The sequence below is a fragment of the Pteropus vampyrus genome, unplaced genomic scaffold, assembly GCF_000151845.1.
Source record: "Pteropus vampyrus isolate Shadow unplaced genomic scaffold, Pvam_2.0 Scaffold12, whole genome shotgun sequence".
Taxonomy (NCBI): Eukaryota; Metazoa; Chordata; class Mammalia; order Chiroptera; family Pteropodidae; genus Pteropus; species Pteropus vampyrus.
In genome coordinates this window covers 11,065,957-11,093,609 of record NW_011888793.1, presented here as the reverse complement: position 1 = coordinate 11,093,609, position 27,653 = coordinate 11,065,957, and the positions used below count along the sequence as shown (strand labels likewise).

Here is a 27,653-nt window from a genome sequence, read left to right as displayed (position 1 = left end):
TTTCAGAATTCCAAGGATAAAGAAAAAATCCTAAAAGCTTCTAGATAGAAAAATAATTACATACAAAGCAACAAGATCCAACATGTATACCTGATATCATGCTCATTATCACCAGTTTCCCTTTAGCAATACTATATGTAATAACACAAAAAAGCAAGACTTTTCAAATCTTGAAGAAAAATGATAGCAAATTTAAAATTCAATACCCTACCAAACTAGTGGAAGGAGGAATAAACATCATTTTTACAAATGCAAGGTATGACTCTTGTGGTGACATTATGTATGGACAAAATTTCATCCATAACCCTCTCTCTCAGGTAAAGCTTAGGTGAAGGGGCAGTGGTCTCCCACAGACCCTGGTAAAGCTTAGGTGAAGGGGCAGTGGTCTCCCACAGACCCTGTGGCTGTCTGGGGTCTTCCAGCTGGCTTACTCAAATAGGACTGCTGATCATATTCAGGACACCCAACTTCCTTACCCTTCTCCTTATTCTTTTCTTCATTTTTGTGGTGGTGAGGCACCATGAGGTCACATGCAATGACTGATGACAAGCAACTACGCAATAGGGCAGGAGCCCTCAATTGCAGGGCATGGAAAATGTGGGGAAAGGGAACAGGAAGAGCACCCTGTTGCCTCAGCCTCAGATGCTGGAAGCCCTTCTTTCCCTCTATACCTGCTCCAGGTACCTAGTAGTCCTGGAGGTTTAAAAACAGGTTTATCTGGTCTCTGGCTGTGGAGAGATAATGGGGACAATCACAGACGGGAAGAGATGTTTGTCATCATTCCTTTTTAACTTCTTAGGAGGAGACATTTCTCCCAAACTAAGTGGGCCTACTGATATACCATAGGGCATTTTAAATTTCAAATAAATTTTTGGTATTATCCTCTAACATAGGCAAGAGCTCATCACGCCTGGTATTATTCCTCTATCAGAAATATTTTCTTAAACCTGGGATATAAATTAAATATTCCCATATATGTTCTTCCAAGATTTTTTAAAAGGTCTTTTAATTTGTCTATTTTATTTATCTGTTAAATTTTTCTGTTTAATCTATGTAGAATTCATTTTGATATATTTTATGCAAATATACTATCACTTGACTTTTCTCCATAAAATCTAGTTTTGTGATATTATTTATTGAAAAATCCATATCCTTCCTGTTCTATTGTGGTTAACCAGAGTTCCAATTTATTGGTGTATCTATGGTACACCAATTTATTGGTGTATCTATAGCCCTTTATTAGTAATAAAAATACTTGAAGGCTCTATTCATAGGACACACATATACATACTTTCCCAGGATAAGGTATCTGAGAAGCTAAGTAATTTATCAGAATGTTGTTAGAGATGAAATCAGAATGAAAGATGACAAATATTCTTAAGGATATTTCATATAAGTCATGATGAAAGATGATAAGATAACCTTACAACACAGCACAACAGATCTTCACAATGTTTGGAATTCTTTGTCTGAGAGTCAATGTCTGTCTCCCTTGGATAGAAATGGATGCTCATTATAGTTTTTGTCTCTTTATAAATCTCCTCAATTCCAGATATATCAGTGCTATCCTCATACTATGGGGTCTGTGCATATTCTGTTAATTCCATTAGATCAGACAATATCTTTTTCAAGTGGGGCCATTTTAATGACCATTCTTACCAACTCAGTGTATTCTCTTGGGATTTATAGACATATATATTCTTTTCAAATATCAGTAGTAGTTTTCTTTTCAAAATTTATAACTATTTATATGTCCGCACATATTCCATTGACTAGAACTTTCAAGACAGCATTTAAATAATAATAATAATGAGCACCATCAACTTGCCTCGGCTACATCTAATGAAAAAGTCGCCAGAATTTTATTCTTAAAATTTAACACATTTATTCCAAATTTACTTACGTTTTAAAAAATTAGTAATTAGTGTTCATTTTTGTAGCATCCTAAGATTTAGGATGTGTTATTATGTTATTAGAGTTCCTAATTCAAGGTTATTTTTGCTTCTTAAAATAACTTTTTACTTTAGAATAATTTTATTAAAATATGGTGGTGATTCTTTCCATGTATTGCTGTTTTTTTTCTTTGTCAGTATTTTTTTTTAATTTCTGACTTTATATCAAATTAGCACTTCTAGCTATTAAAACAAATTTAAAAAATACCTTTAATAGTGGTAGTGGCATATAGGATGTGTGTGTGCGTGCGTGTGTGCGTGTGTGTGTGTGTGTGCGTGTGTGTGTGTGTGTGTGTGATTTTATCTCAGCTAATAAGAAAAAGACAAAAGGTGATTTCAGCCGGGTTCAGCAGGCCAATCATGTCATCAGTGACTCAGGCTCATTTCATCTTTCTCTCCTCCACCATCTTTAAAAACAGTCAAAAACTTTTGCTTTTTTTTGCATTTGACACCTATTGTTGGCAACATTGTCTGCTGCCACTCCAGACAACACCAACAATCCTTCCTCCTCTATCTGATCCTAATATTAAGATACCAATTCAGCTTTTCTCGTATGTTCTCCAGCAGAATTTCTCTTGAATTTCATTTGCCAAAACTGAGTCAATCAGCCATACCCATGCTGTAAGTGAACTGCTGGCAAAGAGGAACATAATTGTCATTCTTAGTTTACAGTTAGACCAATCATGATTAATCACCTTGGGCTTGGAAGATTACAGCACAAAGAAAATAAGAATTTTATTAGCAGCGAAAGAGACTGAATATAGATGGTTCAAGGATAAAATTAATAATATCTGCCACCATATCTATTCTATTTTTATTTGTGAGTCAGAAATATAATCTTTTCATACTAAATTTATCATATTTGATAATCAAAGTTAATGCTGGTTTTCTAAAATGGGATATTAAGTATTCTAAATTTTCCATGCTCTTCAGTGGTACATCTACAAGGATATCTACGGAAAAAGTAAAATCATCTGATTTCAGAAACTTTTATGGAAGAATTATCTCACTTCTCTTTTGCATTACTCTGTTAGGATTATTGATCTGTCTAATCTTTGATTTCCACTAAAATAAATTTTGATAATTGGTATGTTTTCAGAATGTTTCACTTATGTTTTCAAATATCATAGCTTGGAGTTTAATATATTTTTCTTGGGAAAAAATCTCATAATATCTGTATCCCTTTGTAATTTTAAATATTGGTTTTAACACTTTCCTTCTTATTAATTTTTAATAGAACAAGTTATTGAATATATTGTTATTTTTTAAAAAACAAGTTCTTAAATAATGTTTTTCTAATGTTTTAATAATTTACTGATTTATGCTCCCTGAATTTTATTATTTACCACCTAATTTCTTTAGGCTTGTATTGTTTTTCTTCTTATAAACTGCGATTAAAATCCTTAATTAATTTATATTATTAATACCGATTTTATAATAAAAGGACCTAAAGCTAAGTTTTTCCTTACATTCTGCTTTGATAAGTAAGGTATAATTCTTTAGTATTGCAATATTTTTTTTCTTTTGAAAAAGTCATTAATTTCTAGTCTGTTTTTTATCTTTAACATTCGTTTGGTAAATAAGTAAGCAAAGAATGCACTCTGTATATTTCAAGTTTGAGAAATTTGCATACCAGTATTTCTCAATTCTTGAAAAGAGGGTATAGGCTTTCAAAGGCACAAAGTTAAATTATATATATATTATTTCAACTTGGTTAATTTATTCTAGTTGTATATATTTTATTTTACTTAATCTTTTATTGGCTGAATGAAATATTAAATTCATCTAAAATATTTATTTTTTTCAATATTGCTCATTATGTAACAGTAATTACTTCAATTATTTTTGTTACAGCATCATTAAGATTCTAAGTTTTCTTGAGTCAAAAAAATAAATAAATTCTTTCTAAAAAATAAATTTGTCTGAAATTAATTTAGCCATCTCTATTCTCAAATTTGTATTGGGATGGGTATTACATAACTGCTGATTTTTTTTAAAATTCTGTGTTCTTGGACAAGTTTTAGAAAACAGTCACACTTTAGTTTTTAACCAAATGTCAAAGTCTTATATGTTAACTAAAGAATTTAACATTTATTTTTATTGCCAGAACTATTATATTTGGTCTTGTTATATAGTTCTATGCTGTTTTAAGATGCTTATTTTGATTAATGATTTTTAATATATTCTATATTCTTTAATAATTTGCAAGGTGTACAGAATATTTAACTCCACTAGTGGTTATCTTTAAATATGTAAGCTATTGTCTATGGCCATGCCACCCTGAACAAGCCCAATCCCGTCTGACCTTGAAAGCTAAGCAAGGTCAGGCCTGTTTAGTACTTGGATGGGAGACCACCTAGGAAGGCCAGGTGCTGTAGGCGTAAAAAAAAATAAAATAAAAAAATAAAGGATTATAATCTGACAAGGTCCTTGAAATCTGTGAGGTCAACCAAGGGTTGCCTTGCTTAAAAATAAATAAAAATAAATAAACATGTAAGCTACAGATCCCAAATTAGCTATAACCAAAAGATATCATGTAGCCTTTAACCCTTCCCCACACAAGGTAAGGAATTAAGGACACTTTTACCTATCCTTATCCTCTACTTTATAATTTTAGGTCTAAGTTAATAATCTGTGGTTTAATCTATTTTCAATTAAATTATTATATTTACATTGTCCATAGTACTTTAATTCTTTTACTTATCTATTAAATTTTATTATCAAATTTCAAACAATTATTATTTAGACTTAAGTCCTTGTTTAACTAATTAAACCTTAAATTTATCTCTCCCTCTTTTTTTAAATAAAGATTTCTTCATTTTTAACATCTCAATTTTTAGGTCATCTCAGTTGGCAGAAACATTCCTTAAAGTAATTAAATTTTTCTAAAGTTATTTTTATTTATCTTTTCAATTCAAAATTTCTACTAGTGAACAGCTTGATATAAACATCTTCTCAACAATTTTCTGAATTGCAGTGAGCCTTATTCAGATAAATCTGCTTAATTTTTCACCTCACCAATTATTACAAATTGTCCCCATATCTTGGCAATAGATTAATCTTGGCTTTCAATGTTATGAGTTTTTTCCCCTTTTCTGTGTTTTAATGGGAATTTTAATGGGAATTCAGGACTGCTCACAAGGTGTCATTTTACCCCCAACTTAAATATTTGCATTTTATTTGACAACTGATCTTCTTGCTGAACATTTACATTTTTCTTTTGAAAAAAAGTCTCAGATAAAAATAATAGTAATATAGAAAGTAAATTAGAAATAACAAGCAAAGGTAATCAAAACTTGAAATGTGGATGACAATTTAATTATTTAAAAATAAGACAAGCATGAGTAGAGAGTATAAATATGGTGAGCACGGGTGGGAAAGACACTGGTAAAATTACCAGTTTGTTGGCTTGGAAAATGTTTCATTTGTGCTAGAACAAATTAACATTTCTAAACATAATAGCCCACTTCGAAATCTTACCCACTCAGTCTAAATTCCAATCCCCATTCCTTCAAAGTTCTGCTCAGTGACTAATAACCATAAAAACATGTACTATTTTCTCTAACCTTATTTCAAAATTTAACTCAAACTCACTTGGTCCCTAGTAAAAACTCATGTCTTTTTCTTGTAGTCTGATAGAGCTTAGGCTTGCTTGTTTCCAGAGTCTATTTATGTATTTTCCAAAGCAGTATGGATAATGAGATAAGATATTTAGGGGAATTAAAATGTTAATTATGTATACAGCTTGGTAAATAGACTCAGTGATTTGAACTGATTCATCATACAAGCTTAAATTATTATTGCTAAAGTGAATGTCAACCATTCATGATACATACCTTCATCACAAAATATTGACAACTAAATTCAATCATGTACTTTCCAAAAATTACTTATATTATTATTGATTTGCTCTTAAATAATTTCAGAGTTCTTCTGATACTGTAAGCATTCCTGAAAATATCTGTGTCTAGTTTTTCTTCTTTCTAAAGAAATCAAGAGAAACTTCAAATAATTTTGAGCTTAGTGACTAAATATTTGCCCAAGGTCATACATTTAAAAAGTGGCAAAGATAAAACTTCCAAATGAATGTAGCTGATACCAAAACTCACTTTCTTTCTGGTATAATTCTGATTACCTCCTATATAATAATAAATAACAATAGCTACCAAGTATTGAGTATTCACTCTACTTTATCCATATGATCCTATTTACTTCTCACAACGACCCTTCTAGATACATTTATTTTTCCTATTTTGCAAAGAGGAAACTAAGGCTCAGAAAAATTTAAATGTATTTATGTTATTAATAACTCATGAGAGAACAAAAAATTTATATCATTTCAAATCACTACACCTGTGACTTTCCCAAACAGTGAGCATGAAATCTGTCTTGAGAACCTTAGAAGAACAACACTATTGTTTGGAGAACTCAGGATATAAAAAATCTAGTCAAAATTCTTATTTCAGAAGGCAAAAACAGCAAAGAGAGTGCTCATGGTCACAGGACCAAGCCAGGATGGGCACAAGTGAGTTTTTATGCAGATTATTCTGGTGGCTCTCTCCTTTGGTAGTTATGAGCCAGTAGCATATCAGCACTTCCCACTTATAAATACTGTAAATCGTCCTTTTCTGTATGGCTATCTGCTCAGTTGCCCTCAGCATTTTGGGAAGTGGAAGGTCCCAAAAACCAGTTACTGTTTTGCTCAGGGCTAAGTACACGCTCTTTATAGCCCTATCTGCTTATCTACTGCCTATGATATGTGCCAACTTTGCTCAAATGAAACACAAAGAACTCCCATGATTCAATTAAAGAGAAGCCCCTAAAAGAGAAGATAGAATTAAATTCATACCACTATGGGGAAATGGTACAGTGAGAAAATGCTACACCTGTTACTGGTCTTAGGGAAAATAATAATTCTAATCCTAAAAGATATATGTTCTAAATTTACCTTCATAGATTAATTTGAAGTGCACGCGTGGAATACTGTTTAATTATACACATATCAATTTTTGAATCATATATTTTCTATGTTTCTGGTTCATCATATATTTTCTATGTTTCTAGTTCATTTAATTAACTCAGATGCTAGCATACAATACTGCTGATAAAATCAGAGTTCAAAATAAAAGCCAATTAAACATGAATTTGTTTATATAAGTGTGGTGGTCAAGATTAGTTAGTTAACATTTTTAGCGCTTGATTTTCTTTTTTTTAATTTTTAAATTTAGTTTCAAGTATACAGTACATTGGTTAGACATCTATATAGTTCATAAAACAATCCCCCCAATTGTACCCTGTCTCCCCTGACCCTCCACCTAGTCAACGTATTAATGCTAATAACTGCATTCCCTATGCTGTGCTCTTCATCCCTGTGACTATCCATCAGCTACTAATTTGTACTTTTTTAGCCCTTCACCCCATTCTCCCAGCCCCACAAACCCTTCTTCCCTCTATCCGACACCAAATTGTCCACTATATTTGTGAATCTGTTTCTGATTAGTTTTTTCTTTTTATTCCTTAGATTCCACATATAAGTGAAATCATATAGTGTTTATCTTTCTCTGTCTGACTTAAATAACTTCTAGGTCCATCAAAGCAATATCGTTTTCCATCTCTTTCCTTTTCAGATGTAAGGGTCTTGTTTTCTTATCCTTTCAGCCACTCTTTTGGTTGAAGCACTTAATTCTTTTCCATTTAAGGTACTTATTGATAGGAATGTAGTTGTTGCCATTCTTTATTCCTGTTTTTGATACATGTTTTTTTCTTCTTAAAGAAGTCTCTCCCTCCAACATTTCCTGTAATACTGGCTTGGTGGCGATAAATTCCTTTAGCTTATTTTTGTCTGGGAAGCTCTTTATCTGTCCTTCAACTCTAAATGATAGCTTTGCTGGATAAAGTATTCCTGGTTGTATATCTTGGGTCTTCATCCTGTTGAATATTTGTTGCCAAACCCTTCTGTCCTGCATAGTTTCTTTTGAGAAATGAGCTGCCAGTCTTATGGGTTTTCCCTTATAAGTAACTATCTGTTTTTCTTGTGCTGCTTTTAATATTCTTTCTTTGTATTTAACATTTGGCATTTTAATTATGATGTGTCTTGGTGTGGGCCTCTTTGGATCCCTGATTTTTGCAATTCTCTGAGCTTCTTGGGGTTTTATGTCCATTTCCTTCACCAGGTTAGGGAAGTTTTCCATCATTATTTCTTCAAATAGCTGTTCAACATCTTGATTTTCTTCAGACGAATATTTGGAGCCTTAATAGTACCCCATATCCTCCTTAAATTATTTTTATTATCTTGGCATCTTATCTCTTGCCATTCTGGTTGTATGTCCTTGGCTTTCCTGTCCTCTAGATAGGGGATTTGATCCTCTTCTTTACTCACTTTGTTTATTCCTTTGTTTATTCCATTTAATATACTTCTCATCTAAGATAATGTGTTCTTCATTTCATACTGGTGCTATTTTATAATTTCCACTTCCATTTTTATGTTTTGTTATCTCTTTGTTGAAGTTCTCACTGAATTTATCTACACTTCCCAAAAGTTCATCGAGCATCTTTATAATCAGTGTTTTGAACTCTGCACCTGTTAGATTACTTGACTCCATTATTTCTGGATCTCTGTTCTGTTCTCTCATATGGTTTCTGCTTCTTGGTCTTCTCGTTTTGGCTGCCTTTCTGTGTCAGTTTCTATGTACTAAGCAAAGCTCCTAAGTCTACCGGTCTTATAGTGTGGATTTGTGAAGTAGGTGTCTAGTGGCACAGTCCTGAGAGGGGTTCAGCTTCAGGCCAAACTTAGTCCAAGCCTCTACCCCTCTAGGACCACCTGTTAAGATTCAGCGAGCAATCCACAGACGCCGTGTCTATAGTTGCCCTAAAAGGCTACACCAGAAACTGAGGTCAGTTGCCTCCAGTGTGAGTCTCAGCAAGGAACACCTGACTCATTGAAGATATACCTGGATGTAGCTTAGGTGGAGCCCTGGGTTGGGGTAGGCGGGTTTTCAAGAAATTCTCTGGGTGGAGCGACCTCTGATATCCAGTTTGATGGCGTCACAGCTATGGCGGAGCTGTGTCCATGCAGTAGAGGGAGGAGGGCTCAACAAGGAACAATAGATACTGCCAGTACTTCTGTACAGAGGAAGTCTCACCTTAGCCCTCACTCTGACAATGCCTCCTGTAAGTCCCCGGTGCCCCCTGTGTACAGCCAAACCAGCACTGGTGCTCAAAGCAAGTAGGTCCGTCACCGGGAAAGTCCGCTCACAGACGCGATCCCTTTAAGAGGAGTCTGTTGCTGCTGCAGCCTCCATCTCAATGAGATGGTCCCATTGGGGACCAGGCAGCCTCGTGTCATCACCCTGCCCTACCTTCTGCCATTGCAGGGTATTTTCTTGGACTTCTCCCTAGTTGTATGGCTTGTTCCTCTAGATCCCAGGCGATTTTTCCTTGCTGCTGCTCCTTGTTTCCATCACAACTTTGATTTGGTTGCCAGAGGGAAGAAGAGAGCCTCTATCATCTATGCCATTCTCTTTCTGCTCTAGAGCTTGATTTTCTTAATGAATATATTACACATTACAAAGAAATCTTTATTAGCTAATAATTGATATTAATAACTCATAAATAAGATTCAATCAAACTTACTAAAAGAAATTGGGATAATGCAATTATTTCAAATAATTTAAAATATTGCATTACAAAACATTATATCTGTAGAAGATGCATATCAAATATTTTGGATCAACAGATGATTAATTTAAAAACTAATTAAAGTTAAGAGAACACTAACAATAACATAACAACAACAATAACTAACAATAACACTAACAATAACAATAACACTAACAACTTATTTTTTTCAATGAGCAATTACTTGGGAGTCAGAAGAGTCAAAATTGTGAGGTAATTATTGACCTCATTTAAAATATTTGACCAAATAATTACAGTCTAATTTTTCTAGAGTCAATATTTAAAATGTCACAGTTACATTCTGAAACTATTAATTTATATTCTATTAAGGTACTGTCAAATTTTTATATATGCGCAAATCACATATTTGATTTATTTTTTATTATAAATAAAAAGAGACATGTTTGAAGTGTCCTCTTCCATTAGTCAAGTTGAGATAAGAACAACCCAGAGATACATTTTTTATTCCTCTTCACCACTAAGGAATGTGAGCCTACTCCAAGGTCATCAATCCCATCAATGGCAGTCTGCCTGCAGTGAAGGCCAACTCACTACCACATCATACGACTGTTGAAATTACTGCAAAAAACATAAAATAATCACTCTCGGATATCCCCCTAAAAGGAAATTCTCTATAGGGAAATAAAGAAATAAACTAATAATGGAAAACTATCATATAAACAATTCTAAGATTACAATTTCTTCACATTTTAACATCTCCAAATTTAAGATATATTTTAAAATCGATGAAGCGTTTAGCAATCAAGAACATCTTATAACAGTATTTCTCAAATTAGCTGTGGTGAAAGACAAATGTTTGTTTTCCCCAGATTCTTTCATATCTTTATCCTATTCAATGAGAGTCCACTGTTCATGCATGTGGATGTCTAAGAAAGGCAAATTGCTATTAACACTTTTAAATGCCTCTTCAAATTCTTTTTCGCAGTTCGTAAAACACATATTCAGTAGCATTGTTAGAGTCAATGAAATATTGTAATAATCGAAGTTCATTGCATATAATTGTGAATCCCTTTAAATCAATATTTTATTACATATAATTTTGAATCACAATTAATCTATATATTTCTTAAATTGGGACAAGTAGTAAAATTGATTATTTTACTTTCTTTGCCAGAAATAAATGCTGAGGGCAGGGATCAAGAAGAAAGAGAAAGAATATTGAGTTATCTATTGAGTTGAAACATGGTTCATGAATAATCAAATAGCTGTGTCAGTCAAATTAAATATTTCCTGCTTCCAAGTACAGTCATTTAGTATCTCCTGCTATCCTGGGTTACTTTCTTTCTTGAGTTATTTTGGCACTGGTGGAACATTTGCTTTTCTTCTGTAGTAAAACCTGTGTGTGAAAAATGATTTGATACTCATTGAAAATAAACTATAGTTGTTGTTTACTTCCTAATGGTAAAAATGAACAATCTATGGCATAAAAAAATATGCCCCATCTCACTCTGTGCTGAACAGTCTCATATAAAAATTAAAGATACTGCAAGAAAAAAGTAAAATATGACAAATCAGGCAGGAAATGTATTTAGAAATGAGGGGGCATCTAGAGCCGTGCCACCCTGAACAAGCCCGATCCTGTCTGATCTCGGAAGCTAAGCAAAGTCAGACCTGGTTAGTATTTGGATGGGAGACCACCTAAGAAGACCAGGTGCTACAGACATAAAAAATAAGAAATAAGAGATTGTAAACTGACAAGGTCCTTGCATTCTGTGAGGTCAACCAAGGGTTGCCTTAAAAAAAAAAAAAAAAAAAAAAAGAAAGAAAGAAAAATAGAAATGAAGGAGGGAAGTGGACCAATGCCATAAGCATAGGTAAAAGCCTAACTCAGCTTACTAATTATAAGACTTTCAGCTTAAATTATTATTCCCTTATCATGCATTTTTACTATGACAACTTCTTACAAATAATATGGTGTTTGTTTTTTTTTCTTTAATTTCTTTATATGAAGAGACTCAAAATACTGTACAGGTTCTCTTTAGTGAAATAGTTCAAGATTCAGAAACTGATGTAAATGCAGATTTAACTGCTTTCTCAAAGAAACAGTCTTATTCATTGTTGTGCGCCCCCTCCCCCACCCCCTACCCCCCCACACACACACTCCTCTCTGGCACTCTGTACATGCACAATCCATGTTCTCGTTGACTTCTGAATGACGTAGAGAGATGCCTTCAAGGAATGAAAAGAACACACTATATACCCTGATTACTCTATTTCTGTACAAGTGTGGCTTGTACCAATCACAAGGAAAGAAAAGAACATCCCCCTTCCAATCCAGGTGAGCACAACAGGAAAAAGCAAGAGAAAATTCAATCCTGGCAACCTGGTCAAAACCAATGTGTGTTTCCCTATAATGTGTATCTCACCACATCGGGCACCAAGGCTCAATAATAAATTTTTCTACTTTTTAGAAAAGACATACATTGATTGGCCTGACTGGCTGTTAGGAATCCCAGTTATATCTACAACATAGTATAACTCACAGCTAGGAAAGTACTCTGGAGGCTCATTATTTAATTAAGAGTAGGAATTACAAGAGCACTAAATGCAATGAAGCAGCACAATTTGCAAGGACTCAAAATTTATGGTTTTCATTAATTAACATAGTGTAGGCAAGTGAAATCAAGTGATCTGCTCAGCTATTTGAATTTTGAGAGTTAATTAATATAATAGCACAGATCATTGAGCTTAGAAATTATGAGTAACATATAGAATTTTAAAAAGTATCATGATGATGTATAATTACATGATACTCCTCTGCTCCTTCAAATTGTGTACTTTTGAAGCTTGGTTCTTTAATTCAAGATCAGATATGGCTAAAGCCATATGAAGGGAAAACATTTAGAAAATTTGTGAATTCAATTCTGCAAACTCTTCTAATAAATGATTTGCTTATTTACTTAATCAGCTGTGATAATTACAGACCATTAATGGCCATTAATAAATAAAACTGTTTGCATTTCACAAATGTCTTTGAAGTTTAGACTTCTCAAATTTCTCAGTAGGGAAAGAAACAGATCACAGCTTAAAATGCAATGGAGCAAAATCTCATTTCTCCTCTAGAATTGAGGTAAACATGAGTAAAATTGGAGGCTTTATAAATTCCACCACTGCCATTCTATACATTCTGCATACCCTGTGCACACCCCTCATTGGGTTTTTTAATTTAAGAGCTCCAGAGCATTAAGAGCTATTGTTGTTCTTCTTCATCTGAGTGAAGAGCTGTGTAAATAAAAGTCAAATCTTGCCATTTCCGTGGAACATAACTTGTTAAAAATAGATATGCATTGTAACCGGAATAGTATTATCTATGATGTCTTTATACAATAGTACATTTTAAATCACAGAGAAAAAAATCTTATACTTACAGCCAGGACAGTCTAATAAACAATTTTTCTACATAAGCACAGATTTATATTTTTAATTGACAATTCTAATTATCATCTACTGAATACCTAAAATGTGCCAGATGCTTTACTGTTGCATTATATAGATCATCTCATCATTTATGAAAAGATTCTTGAAGGTAGGTTCTCATTTTATAAAAAAGGAAACTGTTATGGGCTGCATTGTGCTCACCCTCAAATTAATATGTTGAAGTCCTATCTCCCAAAACCTTTGAATGTAACTGTATTTGGAGACAGAACCTTTAAAGGGGTAACTAAGGTAAAATGAGGCTATATGGGTGGGCCTTAATCCAATAAGACCAGTGTCCTAATGACACAAACAACACACAGATCAAGGAGCAATGCTATGAGGACACAGTGAGGGAGGGGTCATCTGCAAGCAAGGTGAGAAGCCTCAGAAGAATCAAAACCTGCCAACATATTGATCTTGGACGTCTAGCCCCTGGAACTGTGAGGCAATAATTATCTGTTGTTTAAGCCATCAAGTCTGTGATGCTTTATTATGACAGCCCTAGCAAACTATATAGAAATGATGATTTTGATGTAGTAACTCTCAATTCTAATAGCTGAGCATTTTATTTAACTTAGCTTACCAGTATTACTAACATGTAAAACACATAGTATATGGGTGGGAAGGATGTAAATCCGTTCCTCTCCACTCAAAGAAGAAGCTCTTTAGGAAAAAAAAAAAAAGTCGTCAAGAGAAAACTTGCACAAAATCAGGATATTAAAACAGATAAAAATAATTCTATTTTGAATGAAGAATGGGTGAAGGTTGGGAACCCATCACCCAACCTGCTGGGCCATCCCCTTGATCCTTCCCTCTCTCCCTAGTGGCAGCTAAGAGGGGCCCCATTTGAGAAATCACTACAGGATACTGTGCTGTCACTCTTAGGAAGGCTCACCTTATTCCCAGATTTGTGCTTTCAAATATTAAAGATTTTCTGTAAGGATCTGCATTTTCTTCCCAATCAATAACAATGTAACTAGAAACTTATCAACATATCCAAGAACTTTCTAAGAGCCTGAACTGGACAAAGTTATCATACACTCTGGTTACAGGGTAAATGTTCTGTTTAAGCTGAGATGATAGATGTCTGTTTGGGAAGATACTCCCTAAGAGCTAGCAAAGGCAGCAGAAAGCCCTCACAATTAACATTTTTAACAGCATTATTGAGATATAAATGACATGCAATAAACTGCAGTTTGGTACATTTTGACATATGTGTATGCTCCTGAAACTACCATCAAAATCAACATAATGAACATATTCATTACCCACAAAGGTTTCCTTGGGCCTTCTTATAATTTCTCCCTTAAACTCTGTTCCACCATTACCCTACCCCACCCCTGCCAGCTCCATCATGTAAACACTGATCTACTTTCTGTTTACTAAATATCAATTTGTATTTCCTATAATTCTAAATAATGAAATCATACAATATGTTCTCTTTTTTTGTCTGGATTCTTTCATTCACTGTAATTATTTTGCTGTTCATTCACGTTATATGTAGTAATAGTCCATTACTTTGTATTGCTTAGTAGTATTGTATTGTATCAGTATATTGCAGTTTATCAACTCATCTGTTGATGAACTTTAGGGGTTTTTTTCCCTCCAGTTATGGCTATTATAAATAATGCTGCCATGAACTATAATGTAAAAATCTTTATGTGAACATATGCTTTTGTTTCTCTTGACTAAATGTCCAGGAGAATGGCAGAGTGACGTGTTTTAAATTTTTAAGAAACTGCCAAACTGTTTGCAAAGTGATTGTATGATTTTACATTTCCATCAACAGCATATGAAAGTTCCAGGTCCTCCACGTTCTTGCCAACATCGTGTCTTTTTAATTGTAGACATTCTAGTTGGTATATAATGATATTTCCTTGTGGTTTTAATTTGCATTTCCCAAATAACTTACAATGTTAATTGTCTTTTCATGTGCTTCTTTGCCATCTGTATGTCTTCTTTCACAATGTGTCTGTTTAGATCTTTGGCCAGTTCTTTAGAATCAGGTTGTTTTCTTATTGTTGATTTTAAGAGGCTTTTATGTATTCAGGATATATATTATTTATCAGATGTATGTTTTATAAAGATATCTTCCTATTTTGTGACTTATCTTTCCATTCCTTTAAGTGTCTTTCTGACAGCAAAACTTTTTAATTTTGATAAAGTCTAATTTATCATTTTTTTTAAGATTGTGTTTTTGTTGTTCTCTCTAGGAAATCTTTACCTAACCCAAGATCACAAAGATGTTCCCCTATGATTTCTATAAGAAATTTTATAGTTTTCATTTTACATTTAGATCTATAATCCATTGGAATTTTTTTTCTTTTCTGTTCTTTTTTGTTGCATATGGATAGCTAATAGTTCCAGTACTGTTTGTTGAAAAAATTAAAAAAAAAAAAAAAGAAAAGATAAAAGTATCCCTTATCCACTGAATTGGCTTTTTAGCTTTAGAGAAAATTAGCTATCTATGTGTAGGCCTATTTCTGAGTTCTGTCTTCTGTTCCACTCATATATTAATATATCTTTACAGCAATACCATACTGTCTTGATTATTGTAGATTTATAATAAATCTTGATATCAGGCCATGTTAGTTCTCTAATTTGTTTTCCATTGCAAAGCTGTTTGGCTCTTCTAGGTCCTTTGCATTTCCATATGACTTTAGAATAAATTAGTCAATTTCTAAAAAAAAATCCTGCTGTGATTTTGATTGAGACTGCATTGACTCTATGGATCCATTTGAGGAGAACTGACTTCTTAACAGTATTGTGTCTTCTGACCCAGGAACATGACATATGTCCCCCATTTGTTTAGGTCTTCTTTAATTTCCATCACCAATGTTTTGCAGTTTTCAGCGTATAGCTCTTTCACATCTATTGCCAGATTCATCTCAAACTACTGCTTATCTTTTTTCATTCTTGTAAATAGTATTGCTTTATTGGTTTGAATATCATATGTTTTATTGCTCCTATATAGAAACATATTTAACTTCTGAATATCTTATACTCTGTGACCTTGCTAAACACACTTTTTCGTCCTAATATCTTTTTCAAAGATTTTTATCAAATTTTCTACATAGAAAATAAGCCCAGGTGCAAAGATGGTTTTACATCTTTTCCAATCAAGACATTTTTTATTTCTTTTTCTTGCTTGATTTTACTGGCCAGAACCTCTATAAATGAATAGAAGTGGTGAGAAGAAACATTTTATCTTGTCCCCTGTCTTACCAGAAAAATATTCAGGTTTTTTATTTCGTCATTAATTGTAATGGTAGCACTAGGGTTTTTTTGCAGATTCTCTTTAGCAGGCTAAGGAGCTTCTCTTCTATTCCTACTTTGCTCAAAGTTTTATGAAAAGGAATATTGGATTTCTCAAATGCTTTTTGTGTACCTACTGAGATAATCCTATGTTTTCATTTTTAATTTGTCAACATGGTTAACCACATTACACTATAATGCTGGGATAAATCCCACTTGGTCATTATGTATTACCTTTTTATATATATTTTTTTTGGATAAAATTTTCTAAAACTTTTATTTAGAATTTTTGTATCAACGTTCATAAAGAATGTTACTCCTTCATTTTTGTTTCTTGAAATGTCTTTGTTGATTTGGGTATCAAGACAATGCTAGTCACAAGAATGAGCTGAAAAGTACCCCTTCAAATTTTATGAGAGTTTGTACAGAAATGGCATTATTTCTTCCTTAAATGTTTGGCAGCATTCAACAATAAAGGCCTAGAATTTTCTTTGTTGGAGTTTTTGGACTACAAATGCAATTTCTTTATACATAAAGGCCTCTTCAAGTTATTGATTTCCCTTGAGTGAGCTTTAGTAATTTATGTCTTTCAATGAATATGCCCATTACATGTTGAATTTATTGTCATAAAGTTATTCATAATATTCCCTTACTGTCCTTTTATTGGGTGTAGAATCTGCAGCGATGTTACCACTCTCATTTCTAATGTTAGTAATTACATCTTCACTCTTTTTCCTTATCAGTCTGGCTAGGAGTTTATCAATTCCATTGATTTTCTTAAAGGACTAGATTTTGGTTTCATTGATTTTCTCTATTGTTTTTCTGTTTACTATTTCACTGATTTCCTCTCTGATTTTAGTACTTCCTCTTTCCTGCTTACTTTGGATTTACTAATTTGTACTTCTTTCCTAGCTTTTTAAGTTAGAAGCTAAGGTCATTGATTGAAGACTTTTTTTCATTTCCATTACAGGCATTTATTGCTAAAACTTTCTCATTAAGTACTGCTTTCACAGCATCTCACAAATTCTGAATATATTATATATTCACTTGCATTGAATTCAAACTACTTTTTATTTCCCCTTTTGATTTCTCCTCTGACCCACATATTATTTAGAAGTGCATTCTAATTGATTTTCAAATATTTGGTGGATTTTCCAAACATCTTTCTGTTACTGATTTTACATTAATATTCATTATTGTTAGAGAACATATTTTTGTGGCTTAAATTTATTAAGATTTGTTTAATAGCCCAAATATGGTCTATCTTGGTTATTGTTCTGAGTCACTTGAAATGACTGGTTACTTAGTAAGAGTTTGATTCTTTCAGGTCTTAGATGGATACAGAGCACAATTATTCTAGAGATAATTAACTCTCACTATTATTTTACTCAATGGTCTATTAATTATAATTTTTTTTTTCAGTCGAGTTGTTAGAAACAGGCATGTTACTCTGTGAGCCTCAGACACTTCTCTTTTTACTTATTTCAGATGATCCTGACCCTGATGGTCAGTACTCTGACTTGACTGGGGGCTGCCGTCCTCTGAAGATCTCTCCCTCTTTCGCACTGTAGTCCTCTCCCCTTTCTAGACCTTTGTCCTGGGAACTAGAACGCTACGTTCCCCTGGAATCTCAGCTCTGTCTTCTCACTTCAAAGTGTCTCTGATGGGCTCCAACTGGTTCTTTCTCCCTGTTCAAATGACTTGGAATCTCTCTCAAGGCTGTAAATTGGGACAGTCTAGGAAACACCTCATTTGTGTCATCCCTCAGATTACTGACTTTCATGACCTGATGTCCTGTGTTTTGAAAACCACTGCGTAATATATTTAATTTATTTTTGTGGGGTTGTTTCAGACAAGACCCTAAATCCAATTTCTGCTATTCTCTCTTGACCAAAACTGGAAGTCTCTCAAATTAACAATTTTAAATGGCTTAAAATACATTAACTCCTGAGAGGAGTTAATTATAATATAGTGTTACTTATTGTTTGGACAGCAATGATGGGTAGGGTTTTTTTTTAAATAGAGAATATCAAGTAAGATGGTTTTGAGCATGAGGCATTGCAGTATTATAGAGAAAGCACTAAACTGGTGGAACAAATACAAGTTTTATTACTAAGAATTAATACTTTAAGGAATTAATAACTTAAAGTCATTTTGTCAATGGAAAACAAGGTTGAAGACAACATTTAATGTTTCCTACTAAGTTGAAAAACTATATTTCTGGGAAGATCAGGAATGAGAGAATGGTTTAAAAATCATTGGACACAAGACAAAATAAGAGATACAGATATCTGGAAGAAGGGAAGAGGAGTACAAAACGAAAAAGGTATCCAGAGAAGAAAGTGAAAGGAAACTCAGGATATACAATTATACCTACTGCCTCCATACATTATTAAAAGTCATCTCTATGTTGCTTTTGCCATCATCACAGGTTGTCAAAACTACTGTCGGGACATCAATAATAGTTGGACGTTTGCAAATATCACCTTCCAAGTCTGCCTAATCTCCCTGACATGTTCAGTCTATATATTATCACTAAACCCCTTCCTCTTTGGTACAATGTAATGCCATCTCTTTTGTCACAGAGAAAAAATTAAATGAATTTTTTAAAAAAGAAAAAGATATAAATCTATGACTCTGTATATAGAGAAGAGGGCTTAACAGATAGATCATTTAATTTTTTATACATTTGTTCTATCCTTCCTTGTTACTATTTATAAGTACAATGCAATATTTGTGAAAACTCTCACAAAAAATAAGCCTCATTTTTTTTCTGATACATTCTTAGATTATCAAGAGTTGATATATATTTTTAAAGTGTGTAACTATTTGCATACCTACTGAAAAATCATTGTTTAGGATACCCTTCAATGTATTTTTCAATATCTCTTCCATCTAGAAAAACAAGATCATTTTATAACTTAGAAAAAGTAAAAACAACAGTCTTTTTTTCAAATTTTGAATATTTCTCTTTGTTAGATAATGAATATAACCCATTATGTTGAATGCTTTCTCTTTGTTTCTGGAAGCTCAGAACCAGTATAATATTTAAGGGAGGAAAGTGCATGGCATGCATGCCACCCCACCTGCTTCTCTTCTAGACATTATTAATCAAGCATGACAGGCTTTCCCAGCTGAACCCACTTGGACTCAAATATTTCTCAGCATTATATTCTAGTATCCTTGACCAACTGAGCAGAAATTTATATATGATATGAAATGGCTTCAAGTAGCCTAGATGATAACTATATTTGTTATCTGTCCTGCATATGATTTCTTAACTTATTGCTATGTCTATTTGACAGATTTATTGACATCTTTTATCATAAGCATAATCAAATTCTTTTTGAAAATTAAGTGTTCCCTAAACTCCTGTGACTAACAAAGGTTCTTAGTATACTTGCGAATGTACATGAAGATGTCCCTGAGGATAATTAGTACTTAAAAAAAAGATAATTGGCAGGAAATTTAAATAAAGTGAGGTTCGAAAACTTTCTGTACTTCTTTACACTGAAAATTATGAAAATAAGTTTACATATATACATATGCAATTGCAACTGTGCACTAGTTCCATAGCAAACAATGACGAGATCAAGCATGTCAGGGTTGAGAGAATAATGTTATTTTTTTCCAATAAAATTTATTGTTAAAACTACACAATTTAATTCAGGACAACACAAATTGAGGACTGGAGCCAGTTTACAGACTATTTTTCCTGTTCTACAAGACGATATATACAGAACTGAGAATAGGTATTTATAAACTTGTACAGCAATTGCCATGATTATTTTTTATTGCATTTTTACAAAAGTATCAGTCTATTTTTTTACCACGGAAAGTTTTAGAAACACTGACATTCTTTTTGATATTCAAAGCAAGGTCATAAAAAAGATCATATTTGCAAAAGCATTTAAAGAATTCCCTGACTTTGTGAGACTATCAAACCTTTCCGTTTCTATATCAGGGATCATAATAGCACCCACTTCATTGGATTATTATGGGGATGAAATAAAATAATCCCTAAGAGGCAGCAAAATAACTATTACATTTTCTTGCCATCCTTGCAGCTAGATGTGGCCATGAGACTAAGTACTCAACAACAGTATATGAGCAAAGATAACAGGTTTAACTTCCAGTTTGGACCCTAAAGGCAAGAAAAGCTACTAAGAGAAATGTACACAGAGACTGAAATGTCTTGGTTGTGCCAATGAGGCAAACATTCTAGGGAAACAACACAGCATGGAAGGAGCTGAGCTTCCAGAATTTTGCCAAGCAGAGCCACAACGTCAGTCACAATCTCATTTCTTTTTCCAATAAAGAAAATTGAATTTCTAGCTTATTTACATTTCTGCTAATGTGATCCTTTGCCAAACTTAGCCAAACCAATAGCCCGATTGAGACTACATGTAAAGCACTTAGACTAGAACTTAGCATATAATAGATATTAATATTTGATAACTGTTATTATTTGACATTTCAAGATTTTCACTTTAGAAGCACTATCTATGATCAGCCATGATGATTTGTTCTCTTTTTCATATAATAACTGGTATAACTCTGCCACACCCTCGTTTGTTAATAATTTTGACAGTGGTTCAGATAGTTCTCCAGCACTGCTTTCATGGACTTCAGGAAATCTTATCTTTTTTTTAAATGAATTCTATTTTTATTTAGAAACGATTTGCATTTTACTGCTCGATATAGCCACCTCTAACAATATGGGATCCACTGATCAGAAATGGTGTTCACAGGATGGAATGGAATAAGAACAGACATCTGTAGGAAGGGATGTTTGAATGGAGGTAAATTTTATAAGTGATTGGTTCATTAATGGATGGTTCATATTATGATCCCGTTCTTCTCTATTAACTGATATAGGTCTGAAAAAAAACATTCTTCTCATCTCTATGTGGTTATCCTTGAGGTATAGTTTATGAACAAAATGGCAAATTCTTGATTCTATTCCTTTACTTCCAGTTTACAAAATTCTATTTAACAATAACATATTCAAACAAACTGATGGTAGAGAGGCTTGTATCTTGGGCATCTGACTTCACCTAGTATTCTCATAACAAAACTTTTATAACAAGAATTATTTTATTTCAGTGGCAATTAAATGCCAGAGCACAAATGATAAATTCAAAAACCGATACTGATACTTATCAGCCTGAGTAGGTCCTTTTTGCTAGAGAGCTAAAGAAAATAATGCAGACATACTCGCAGCTCAGATTTTATAAAAACTACAGTGAGTTCTTGGCTATCTTTAGGTCATTTTTCTCTAAACAGAAAATAAAAGGGTCTAACTCACTTCTGCAGTTCCTATGACATCTGCTTCCACAGTAGGAGTTCCCCGCCCCATGAAAAACTAGCTTGGTCTATCTCAAAATACCTGTATAAGGGCAGGTATATGAGCGTGGGTGGCAACAACCCAAAAGTCATCATGATCCTACATGCATGATGTAAAATGTAAGCTAAATCATGTCATTTCTCTGCTCACATCTCTCTAGAGACTTCTCATTCCACAGAGTAGAAGATAAAATTCTTATAATGACCTAAAAGCCTTCATGCAATGCTCGCTACCCTCTCTCTGATCTGATACCTTCTGATCCTGCCCTGTCCCCTCTCCTCTCTGTATACTAGCCTATGCTGGTGCTGACATCAGACACACCCCTGACTCCGGGTCTCACACTGGTTTTCCATCTTCCTAGAATACTCTCCCACACATAGCAACATGGCTTGGTCCATTACTATTTTTGGATGTTTTTACCAAATCCCACATTCTCAGTGATACCATTTCTGACCACGATCATCCAAATTGCAAAATTTCACTTACCCTCAGCCGTATTCCTATTCCCCTGACCTAATTATCTTTCTCCATAACACTTATTATCAACTAACATACTAGAAATGTTACCAATTTATTGTTTATTATTTGTCTCTCTATATAAGGATTCTGTATCACCGGCACCTAAAACAGCAACTGGCACATCAAGGATACTACATCACACTGATGGACTGAACGCACAAATAAATTGTTTTAACTCCTCACGAAACTGGCAACAGCACTACTTCAGCAGCCCTGTTCAGTTTCATAATAAAAATAATTAGATATAAAACACGATGCCACATAATTAAGCATTGGCACTAACTCAAAAGGAGCCTCAGAGGCAAGACAACATGGGAAATGTGAGGAACTAAATATACACAGAGAAGAAAAAAACAGTCCAACTGTAACAGTGTTTGTTTGTCTTCAATTTCAATTTTATACAGCATTTTCCAAATATAGATTTATTTAATCTTACTCAATGCCTGAATTATGACAAGAAAAGAAATGCAAACAACAACAACAACAACAACAAACAAATTCCTATCTAAGTAAAGGGCACTTTAGGAAGACTAATTATTAAGTATAAATTAGAACAACTCCTCACGTCTCTGACACTTCTGCTTTTGGTAACCTCAAACAATCAAAACAAAGTCACAGAACTTAAGACCCACAAAGAACACCTCAGCTCAGAGCTTAGAGGACACTATTTGGCAAGGAATAGCCATTTTTCTCTTTAAGATAATGTTCTTCAAAATAATTTCTGCAGATTCTTGAGATATTGATAGATGGTATCAAAGAAAGTATTCTAGTGTCGAGTACTAGTTTAAATAAGATTCTTTACATTTGAACTTCTTGTAGTCTTTAATATATATAGTAAGAGAGTAAAAATTTGCCAAAGGAGGTATGTAAGAGTCAGCATTTTCTAAACCACGTTTGACCGTAAATATCACAACCACCACCACCATTATCAGCCATCATTTTTTTTTTTTTTCAGAGCATCTATGGCTAAATACACTTTGAGAAATCAAGAACTGATTTAACAAACTTGGCGGGGGGGGGGTTGTTTGTTTTTTTTAACTTCTCCTTTGATTCTTCTTAGAGTATGATGGCTATTTAGACACAGAGAGGAAGAAAAAAAATATATAGAAATATAACAGCTGATGAACAGAAGACAGGATGGCCAGCTAGAACATCGAAGTTGCCTTATTTACTTTTTTTGAATGGCAAGGTAAGTCCAGGGTACTTTAATGTCCCCTTGGAACATCATGGCATTAAAACAAAGCTCAGATTATTTACACCATAGATAAAGATCGCATTATGTTCAGAATATGCTATATAAAAAGGTGTATTGATTTCCTAGAGTTTCTATGACAAAAGTGCCACAAACTGGGTGGTTTAAAATAACAGAAATTTGTTCTCCTACAATACTGAAGGCTAGAAGTCCAAAATCAAGGTATTAGCAGGGTTAGTTCCTTATGGAGGTTCCGATGGAGAATTTACTCTATCCTAGCTTCTAGTAATTCCTGGCAATTCTTGGCATTCCTTGGCTTGTAGATGCATCACTCTAACCTCTGTCTCTATCTTCATAGAGCATTCTCCTTTCTCTGTGTCTATGTCCAAATTTCCCTCTTCTCAAAAGGAGATCAGTTTTGGTCCACGATAGTGCTATACAATAATCCAGTAGGACCTCATTGTAATTGCATCTGCAAAGATCCTATTTCCAAATAAAACCACATTCACAAGTTTTGAGTGGACATGAATTTTGGAAGGACATTATTCGATGCTGTGCAGAAGGTAATGGATATGTTGTGCATTTTAGAACTATTTCCATGAAAATGATTATCTTTTGTAAAGTAAAATATTTTTTGGTTAAAGAAGGAGTGATATAAAAACAGGTAAATGCACTGTGGAAGCTTATTTTTAAGTATTCTAATAAAGGCAAAGCTTCTATAATAATGTGGAAAATCATCCCTGAAATTGTTTTGAATGTTTTGATTCCCTATAATAATATTCTCAAAGGAGACTCATGTGATAACAAACACTTAGCAAAAGAAGAATGAAAGAAAACCTAATCTTGAAAGTAAAACATTGTTCCGTCTCTATGGGTGCTCCTTTGGAAAACATTGCATTTTATATTCCATGCATTCTCAGAGATCTGTCATGTAAAGGCTCACCTATACAGAATGAAACACGGTCTGATTTTCATCTCACTCAGAATAACGCAGAGAATGAATGTAGCATAACCTCTTCACTTAGCTGCCATCGACATTTTATTAAGTGATTTTACTCTGGATGTTTGCATCTTTCTATTTTTTCCCTTCAGTTATTAAATTATTACTGAATGAAGGATAAAAATAAAAACAAATAATGGAAAGACTGAAGCACTGAGTTAATCCACATTTGTCTGCTTAAACAAAGGAGAAAGTTGAGTGGTAAGATTCTGATTAGGCTGCTCTGATGGCCTTTAGGATTCAAAAAAATTGCCCCGCCCCACACCAAAAAAAACACTTTTATTTCTTAGAAAATCTTTTTTAAAAATCAAATAAAACCATTGGGAGGGAACTAGATCAAAATGAAATATCCGTAATTTGTAATAAGAGAAGGATCACCATGTGATGACTCAGAGGCTTAATCTCATTTAAATTAAAGACTTCGCCTTCTTATTAAGATGGAATTGTGAGTGCACGTATAAATACTCACTCCCTCTGCTTTAAACCCGTAGTAATGAAAGAGACACAGGCATATAATTTTTCATTATGTATTACATAATATTTTAAAAGACAAAACTGGACTCAGTAACAAGATAAATAACTTGGAACAGAAACACAAATAGTAACAGTAACGTACTAGGCTCTTAGATAGAAACAAGAAATTTCAAAGTGGAGAGGGAATAACAGGAGCCCAAAGTGCTCCACTTATATCAGGGGACAGGGGCCAGACAGGCTATAAAACTAAAGGCTGGGTTTAGTTTCCCTGACCTGTGAAAGGAGCTTCCACAAAATAGTGACCACTGCTCAGGACTGAGGCACTATGAAGCTGTAGTCGGAGCAGTGAGTGGGAGCCAAAATTTCTTTTCACTCTGACCCTGAGTCTAGTCATTGTCTGACTCAGAAACAAGATTTGTAACACACCAATACCTCTGCAAGACTGGAGACCCAACACGCCAATATGTGACCTAGTTCTAAACAGAGAGCTCCAGGGAGCTAGATACAGGGAGTTAGGTAATGGCAGAAAATGGTAGACAAAGTACACAAATTCAGGAAGAAGGGGATAAAAAAAAACAAGTAACAGCAACAACAAAACTCCTACTCAAAATGATTCAACAAACAAAAATTTTACATCATATGAGGAAATTCCACAAAGGATAGCTGACAATCTAAAGAATTGAGATAATTCATTTTGGAGAAATACAAAACTTAAAACTATTATCTGAAAATTATTTACAAATAAGTATATTGAAAATACTCAAATGTACAGCTGAAACTTACTGTATTTCATTAACCAATGTCACCATAAAAATAAATTTAAAAATAAAATTAAAAAAGAAAATATTCATAGAAGTAATGAACATTATATATGTAATGTACTTAGACATATATATGAACACACATATAAAAATATATATATAGTTCAAGTACCAGACATTCCAAATAATTGTTATAAACCAAGAATAAATGGCTATGATAAAGAATTATAAATACTGGAAAGTAAAGTACATACACTAAAATAAAAACTAAAAAAGGTATAATCCCAAGTTGAACAGTTAAAAAATAATCGTTCAACTGAAAAATCATATCAGAAAAAGAAATAAATGAAAACTATGAAAGAATTTTAGGAGACATGCAAAGTACATTGAGAGACTCCCTATTTTATTCAGGATAGGCTAAGCTACATTTCAGTAACAAACATCCTCCAAATCTTTGTGGCTTAATAAAAGTTTATTTATCAACCATCCAAGGCCCTCTTTCATAATTTCTGAAGCAAAAGAAAAAAGAGACTGGAGAGTTACACAGGGGCTTTTCTCTGCCTCAGCCTGGAAATGACACACATCACTTCGTTACTTCTGCTTACATTTTATTGGCCATAATGAGTTACATGTTTCTGCTTAACTGCAAGGAGCTAAAGGTATAGTCACCCATATGTCCCTGATGGAACAAATATTTTGATACTGAGGAGCACTGGTAACCATATTCTGCTTCTACACATTGTTAATAGGAGTTCCAGAACTAGCAAGTTGAGAGAATGATAAAGCAATATCTTTTTTTTAAATAATATAATGCCTGAGAATTTTCAAGAATTAGAGGAAATATAGTCTCAGAAAGTAAAAATTTGGAGAATTCAGGATAAATTAAAAATAAATTCAAGTTTAAATTCATCATAATAAAAGTAGAACACATTAAGGATAAAGAGAAAACTTTAAAAGCCTCCTAAGAGAATAGATGAATTATCTATAGAAAAACAATAAGACTGCATATATCTCAATAGTTACAACAGCAGCCAGAATATTTCAAAATACTGAAAGTAACTATCGAGCCTAAATTACATACCTAGATAAACTAACAGGAAATCTTCCAGACATGTAAAAACTAGGAGATTTTACCACCAACAAATACACCCTGCAAAAACTACTAAAGAACACCTCAGGAAGAAGAAAGGCATAGAAAGAAGGAATGGATTGTATAAAACAGTGAGAAAAGTTATTATAAAGCTACTGATAATTCTAATTAAACACTAAATATAAAAATTAATTTAGACAGGTTTAAAAATATAAGTAGAAGTAAAATTTAAGATATTAGAAAGATAGTAGGAAAAGATGGGTGGAACTAGATTGGGGGCACAGTTTCTGCTCTCATTCCAGAGGAAGATGGAAATACTAAATTACTTTAGATTTTGCTAGAAAAAATATGAAATTAAGTACATACCTTGAATTAAAAGCTTTTATTCATTAATATCTCCCCAATATTCTTTTTGTTTGTATAACCACCACAAAAACAAAAACAAATGTAGTCACTATAATAGTTTTTTGTGTGTGTTTAATTAATATGCTGTATCTAAGTCCTGGTTTGACTAATTGAGAAAGGCATTCAATTCTAGTGACTGAAAAATGAAGTGAGTAAGACTCTACTTTCAAAAACAATATATAAAAGTTAATATTATAAGATGATCCACAGAGTAATAATAATGGTACACTGTGAATTCAAAGGAAGGAAGCATAGCATTCAGTCATGGGAATCAAGTAATGCAGGTGTTATCTGATGGAGACTAGAAGGACAATGAAGATATGTGGCAGGAGGTGGGGTAAGGGGAAAGAGAGTCATTCTGAGAGAAGAATGGCACTAGTCAAAGCCATGGAATACGAGGGTAAGGCAGAGGAAGCAGCCCACTCTAGGCACAGGTAGGCAGTTCAGTAGCACATTGCCTGTAGATACTCTAAGCATTAATAAGGCTGACCAAATGCTGGTCAGATTTGTATTATCACCATGCAACTACAATTTAAAAACTGT

At 33.4% G+C, this 27,653-nt stretch overlaps 1 protein-coding gene and 1 pseudogene across 1 annotated transcript in view; one reads left to right on the top strand and one right to left on the bottom strand.

Moving 5' to 3' along the window:
- The window catches only part of LOC105305969 (EGF-like and EMI domain-containing protein 1), a 453,542-nt gene that overhangs the window by 319,530 nt on the left and 106,359 nt on the right, over positions 1 to 27,653 (bottom strand).
- Positions 4,215 to 4,333, top strand: LOC111733027 (annotated as a pseudogene).